The sequence below is a fragment of the Octopus bimaculoides genome, chromosome 14 (assembly GCF_046866305.1).
Source record: "Octopus bimaculoides isolate indiv1 chromosome 14, ASM4686630v1, whole genome shotgun sequence".
Classification (NCBI taxonomy): domain Eukaryota; kingdom Metazoa; phylum Mollusca; class Cephalopoda; order Octopoda; family Octopodidae; genus Octopus; species Octopus bimaculoides.
In genome coordinates this window covers 24578010-24585509 of record NC_142941.1, presented here as the reverse complement: position 1 = coordinate 24585509, position 7500 = coordinate 24578010, and positions in this window count along the sequence as shown.

Genomic DNA, 7500 nt, shown 5'->3' with positions numbered 1-7500 from the left:
ACTCTTTAATTCTACTTATATCGCTAATACCATATTTTCATCCCTTGCGCATATGTAAGAAATCAATTTTTCTATCTACCATTTCTAAAATTGTAGTTATTATTTTCAGCTTATTAGCTTACTCTCTCCCACTGCGACATTCCCCACCTTTACCCGTTGTTGCAAGAACATCAATAAATACATTAGAATTCCCAAGGATATTTTGCATAGAAGCACAGCTCGTCAAAGATATTCATTCATCGCTTGCTGAAGTTGTAATATCGAACTCTTATTTTCCAACTGAACTGCTGGAATATTTCTAGTTATATGCCAAGCAATGAGGAAGAAGCACTGGCCATAATATGAAAACGAAATGATGAAATTTCGCAATGAAAACTGTGAAAATAACGTACGGAAGAAGTATAAGTACGAAAGAGAGAAAGTGAGTGAATGAATGAGAGTGGGTAAGCAAGGGAGAGAGAGAGGGGGGACAAAAGAGAAAGCATTTTAATGCTATCTATCTGACAAGATTACGCATATATTTTTCCTCCTCAAATACACATACACTATTACTATAGTACACACATAAAACACTACTTATGAATTACAGCATGTACACACACACACACACACACACACACACACACACACACACACACACACACACACACACACACACACACACATATTTATAAATAATAATTTTATAAATATGTAGATTTATGTATTATTTTTTAACTGGATGTGTTTTCGCATACATACTGCCGTCATCCAGGTTTATGAACATTGTAATTTAATGTGAAGCTAAAAATCAATAAAAGCAATATTTCTTTATTCTTGGGAAACTTGTCTGAACTTATGAGAGTCCGTTACTGAAAGAAAATGTTGATTGAGTCATAAGTAAATTCCAGCAATTTCTATGTAGATATTTCATCATATTTTCAACAAGTCTGATGATTATTTTTACATCGATCCTTTAAATGCTTCGTCTATGCAAATTCTAATATTTTCTTTATATTTTTACACACACACACTCACACACACACACACACACACACACACACACACACACACACACACACACAGGACATTCGCATACCCATACATTGGTACACACACACACACACACACATATATATATATATATAATATATATCATACATGTATACATGTGTAATGCATATACATATATATATAATATAGCCGTCTAAGAGTTCATAAGTCAGGAAAAAATGCATTCGAATTAATATGATATAATATACATACATATGTATGCATGTATGTATGTATGTATGTATCAATGACAATTTACTCATTCGCTTGAGTAAATAAATTCTTTTAGATGTGTTTACATTTTGTACTTCTGAATATGTTCATTCATTGCTTTCATTCACCTTTCACCTTTTTTCCCAAACTCTCTTGATTTCTCCCCAAATCTCGCCGTCTTTCCTTCAGTACACTCCGTCTCTCTTAGCAAGTGAGCACATTCCTCAGTCCTCAGCTCGCCTCTTTCCTTTTTTTATTTTTTTTCTCTCGTCTTTTATTAAACGAGCTCACATCTGCACCAAGACAACAAAAGGAATTGTTATACGTCCACTCTGGAGTACTGTCAATTTATCCACAGTTTTACACTGAGGGGAGAGGATGATTCACAACGGATGGTTGGACAGGCAAACCGAGGAGGATGACGAGTAAGTGACAAGCTCTATTTATCAATACTGTGTCGTCTGTTTGCTACCTACTTGGTATACGGGCACGTCATCTCTTATTGTCACCATAGTAGTAGTAGTTCGACAATACAAACAAGGGAACATCGATTACATTTACTGTTCAGTTCGCTCATTGCGACACTAATCTCCGGAAGATTGTTTCATTAAAGTACAACTTCAGACAACTTATTAGCTCTAAACAGCCAGTTACACTAGGGTTGACAAATTATACAGTTTGTCTACAGAGTACACATTATAAGAGGGGACATCTACATGGTCGCTCGATCTGCTATAAAAAATAGCAGCCAAATCTCTCCAAAATCACATCTCAATAATCTTTAAAAAAGAAGGACACATGTACTCCTAAAATAATATACAGTGTCTGCATAAAATATGGACTGATCACGGCTGGAACGCCTTTGATCTTCTGTCTGATTGATCAGGGCCGAACTAGAGTTGAACAAGTAAGCATTTTAGTAACATTAATTTACTAAAAATGATATTTTTGAATTGTCTGCTACTATTCCAAAGAAAAATTTCTGATATCGGTACAGGTCTTTATATCTATAAGCGAGAAGTAAGTTGTGGTACTCATATATTTCTCAAATAGCGCCAAAAGCAAAAGTGGTTTTAATTAGAAATCAGAAGCTGGTTATATTCCTGTTACAAATAATTATTCTTTAGTTGTTGTTGTTTTGCTGTTTTGCCCCAAGTTGGCTTTCTCCGAGCAGACCTATGATCAAAAGTATTCCAATCGTGACCATCCCCATGTATTTGTATATCTAGGTGCACATTATGTAATGCGTCCTTCCCATTTGAAGATGTTAAAATGTAATTTCAGAGAATACGAGTGTATAATTGGTGGGTCGAGAGACAAGGTTGAATCCCCCTCATTTGTTATTAAAAGGAATTAGGAAGATATGAGATATTCACGACTTTCTGACGGGTATTAGTGACATTAGTGAAATGAATGCATTTATAAATCGAAACAGGACCACCGGAACCTTTCCGTGCCACAATCCTATACATACATATATATATATATATATATATATATATATATATATATATATATATATATATTTATATATATATATATATATATTACCTAGGCACAATGTGTGCTTATATGCTTCTTGACTGGCATTTACTGATTGCGAAAGGGTGAAAGGCAAATTGACCTCGACAAGATTTGCACTCAAAACGTAAATAAATAAAACAAATATCGTCCGACGCTCTGACAATTCTACAAACGTTATTCTATTTTAATAAATTATAATGAAGATTAATACAACTTAAGCAAGACCCTCACTTACAATTCTAGTTGTAATGTTATCCTAAAGAATATTGGCAATAATAACACCCGTGAGGACACTGTTTTACTAGCAACATTGAACTGCAAACACAGTTGCAGTTCGGTTATTTGCACACACACACACACACACAAAAAAAAAAAAGTTCCGATAACAGCATAAGTGACATTTACACCTAAATAAAGTCACCCTTTGTAAGTATTTAGAAACCGACAAATATCGTCACATGAAAGAGATATAATGACAAATTCTAGCTGTTTCTAGCCCGTCAGAGAGATTACATCAATGTGAGACGTTTTTAATCACTTCAATTGTTTCGTCGTTCTCACTTTTTCCTATTTTCCAGAATACATACATACATACATACATACATACATACATATATATAAATAAATATATATATATATATATATATATATATATATATATATACTTACACACACACACACACACACACACACACACACACACACACACACACACACACACAATATATATATATATAAATTAAAAACGTAAAATTAAAACAGAACACAAAGGATTCAGCGGTACACGTATGTATGTATATATATATATATATCGATATATATATACATACATATATTGTATATTCTTAATAAAGATTAACCGAAGGGGACATACTAATATTGCTTCAATGTTTTCACAATGTTTCACAATATCAATATTCTTACCATTTACGATCATGAAAGAATTCCTACTGACACTAGCACATACATACATGAATACATACAGAGAAAAGGGAAAGATAGACAGATGTCTTAACGGTAATTTGCACGGTTTCGGAGAAAGAAAGTCTGGGATGTAGAGGCGGGATAGAACAGCTGTTTTATCTTAGTTCACGTGCTATTGAGAAAGAAGAACTCTGTATGCTACACAGTTTGGTTATTATTTTCAGTTATTTCGTGTGCATTTTGTTATCTTCTTTGAAGAGAAGCAGGGTAACACTTAATACATCATGTCGATATCCAATATGCTCGTATCATGATCACTATCTAAACTCCAAACATATATCTTCTCTCTCATATTAATCTTATAATTAGATGCACTGCAGTTTTTTTCCATTCTTCTTCTTCTTCTTCTTCTTCTTCTTCTTCTTCTTCTTCTTCTTCTTCTTCTTCTTCTTCTCCTCCCCCTCCCCTCCCCCTCCTCCTTCTTAATAATAATAATAATAATAATAATAATAATAATAATAATAATAATGATAATAATAATAATAATAATAATAATAATAATATTTTTTTCTTTTTTCTTTTCATCCTCTTTCTCTTCTCTGTCCTTCTCCCTTAATTACTCCCTATTTTAAATGGTCGTTGTTTTTGCTTCCGTTTGTTAACGTTGGCTCTGTTGGTTCTTATCAACCATTGTATTAGCAATAACAATAGAATTAAGAACCAATATTACTTTGAAGAATTCTTGTAGCTGTATTGATTTTAGAATGTCAAAGACTGACTACACACTGCTAATACAGATCAAGGAAAAAAAATCTAGTAAACAGAAACATCGCGTAGTATTTGAACAAACTCATATAAACTTCCAAACACTTGAAGTAAGATGGGTAGCCACAGGAAGTGGTAGCTGTTGTTTTGTAATGGGTTTACCTTTACGTAGTACCAGACGGAAGAACTAAATTCCTGTGGAAGGAAGGAATAAAACAGCTTAGATACTGAATTTCGTTGCGGCTCGATTGTACAAATTAACCTCTAATTTATGTTGAAACATAATAGAATTAATGTAAACACTACATCAATACACTTTAATTCTATTCTAAACGAAAGTATATGGTATATGATCCTTACGTGTTGACGGGTCAACATCAAACACTTCCTACACTTGTGATCTGTTAAAATCAAGGCCTTCAGTTAGAAACTAGCGCTTATTGACAACAACCGGTAATTATACCTCAAGAATTTATACCTGAAGGAACCTATATTTCAATCAATATTCACTGAGAGATTATCATTATTCTCAAACTACGAATTTTACGATATAACACAAAAAGTATTTCAGGATCTTAAAGTCACAATATTTTCTACATCACTATTTTAAAACTTTTTTAACAAGAGGTGAAACGAGAATAATAATTAATATATTATGAAAGAGAAAGTTATTGAATATTTGATGAATAAGAATGATGAATAAGCCTTTAACCTTCAGGTTGTGCCTGTGAGGTAGGTATCACTCACATTATCGTCAACTGTCCAAAAATGTCCTCAAGGTTTTTACATCAATATGAAATATAACATTGTTGCTAAAACCATTTACAAAACAGAATGTCCCGATAGCCATAGCAAAGGCACACCAAAGCCAAAATGTATGTATCCCTTTAAAAATAAGGAATACTGTTGAAACATTACAACGAAAAGATCAGCCTGGAGCAAATGCAATAGACCTGATGTTGTTCTTAGGGACAGTATATGAAAATCATGCACTGTTGTAGAGGGAAGCTGTCCAGTGAATGTGAGGGTCTCGACTGAAATTGGAGAAAAGGGAATTGACAAAATTATAGTCCAGAAATGAAGTAAAGTGTTTAACATCCTGCAAATACAACCGATTAGAGATACAGTGAAAATTTATAAAATATTCCAGGGGTTCTCCATTTAACTCATCTGGAATCAACATGCCCACCATCGGTTGTGCATATGGCATACAAACACATACATAAACAGTAGTGATATGCACACACGATACATGAGTGCAAGTTCGTCTACAAATGCACATACATATAAACATAACGTTACTCGTTACCCTGAACTGTCACAATTCAAAGAAAAGTTTTGAATTTTGCAAACAATCCCAAGGAAAAAAAATCACCCGTCCGTCCGTCCATCCATCCGTACATATATACATGCATACATATTCATGCATGCAGTTGCACGTTTACACGTAATATACACATAGATATGTACATACACACATACATAAACTAAAACTATGCCTGGGCACCACTTTCAGGGGCATTTTGTTGGTCATAGCAACTCTTCTACTTATTTCAGTTTCCTAATTACTTCATCCCTTTATATTTTACTAATTAACTTATAATTTTGTAGTGCTGTTACTGGCCTTTGTTGTCCAAATACATGCTACTGGTCGTTCAGAGTTGTTTAGCTCATTTTCATTTTATTTATACTAATTATCAGAACCATAAAGATGGCCTTTTGTTTGAGTCAAAGGACAAGGGAGGGCGACTATTGTTATGATGGCGGAAAATGCGTTAAGAAGCACATGGTCACAACTGTCATGGAAAAACATATGGTCACAGCTGTCTTCTAGTCTCCAGACAACCAAACTGTTTTTGCCTAATGGCAGCCAGTTTTGGAGAGTAATGATTCTTGACATTATCTTTCCTTCCCATTTGATGTTGTTCCCACTTGTCACTAAGCGATTGTTCTACCTTCTATCGAAGCACAGATGATTTTAATAAATCAAGTATTTAACTTGTATGTTGTTTCATTTATTCACACTTGTCTTTGTTCTTCAAATACATGTCACAAACACTGTGAGTTATTTCTCTTAGCTTATTTGCGTTAGCCTCCCCCACCACACGTATATATATATATATATATATATATATATATATATATATATATATATATATATATATATATATGCACACTCACACACAAACGCACACATACACAAATATGCCAAAGGGCGGTAACCACAATTGCCTGTTAATTGTAAGTTTATCCACCTACTTATCTGTTGTTATCTATACATGTATGTGTGTTTATGTTGTGCATCTTTGTATTTGTCGCCATCCACCAAAAATCGCTGTTGGTTTGCTTGATTCCCCATGACTTAATGGTTCAGCAAAATAGACCGATAGACTAAGTACTAGACCAAGAAAAATAAGTACTGGTTTCAAAAGGATCGGCCAAATCCTTCAAGGCAGCGCTCCAGAATGGGCGTAGTTAGCTGCTGAAACAACTAACACACACACACACATGCACGCACACGCACACACACACACACACACACACACACACACACACACACACACACACACACACACACTATTCTTATGCAAAGTACATACTCACTATTGTATAAGAGAATTTATTTGCAATATTTGTGTATATATGTGTGCATGTGTGTGTGGGTACATTTTGGTTATTTCGTCCCCATTAAAAAATTGCCATTGAAAAATTGCCACTGAAAAGCTGAGTTTATGTGGCTACAAGAGATTGGATTAAAAGGGTTACATCCTTTTGATTCAATACTTCAACACATTGTTGACGTTTCGCCTCCTCAATAGGAACGCTATGATTTGTTATAAAAATGTTATTACATTCAATATGATGTTTAATTTTTTCAGTTTTCATGTTTAACTTTTTTTTCAGTTTTGTATGATTTATTATAAAAATATTATTAGATTCGATAAGGCGTCTAATCTTTTCACTTTTCATGTTTATTAATTTTTCATTTGTTTTTGTCTTATTGAGGGTTAAACAATTATTTTACTTGGGGGAGATAACCCA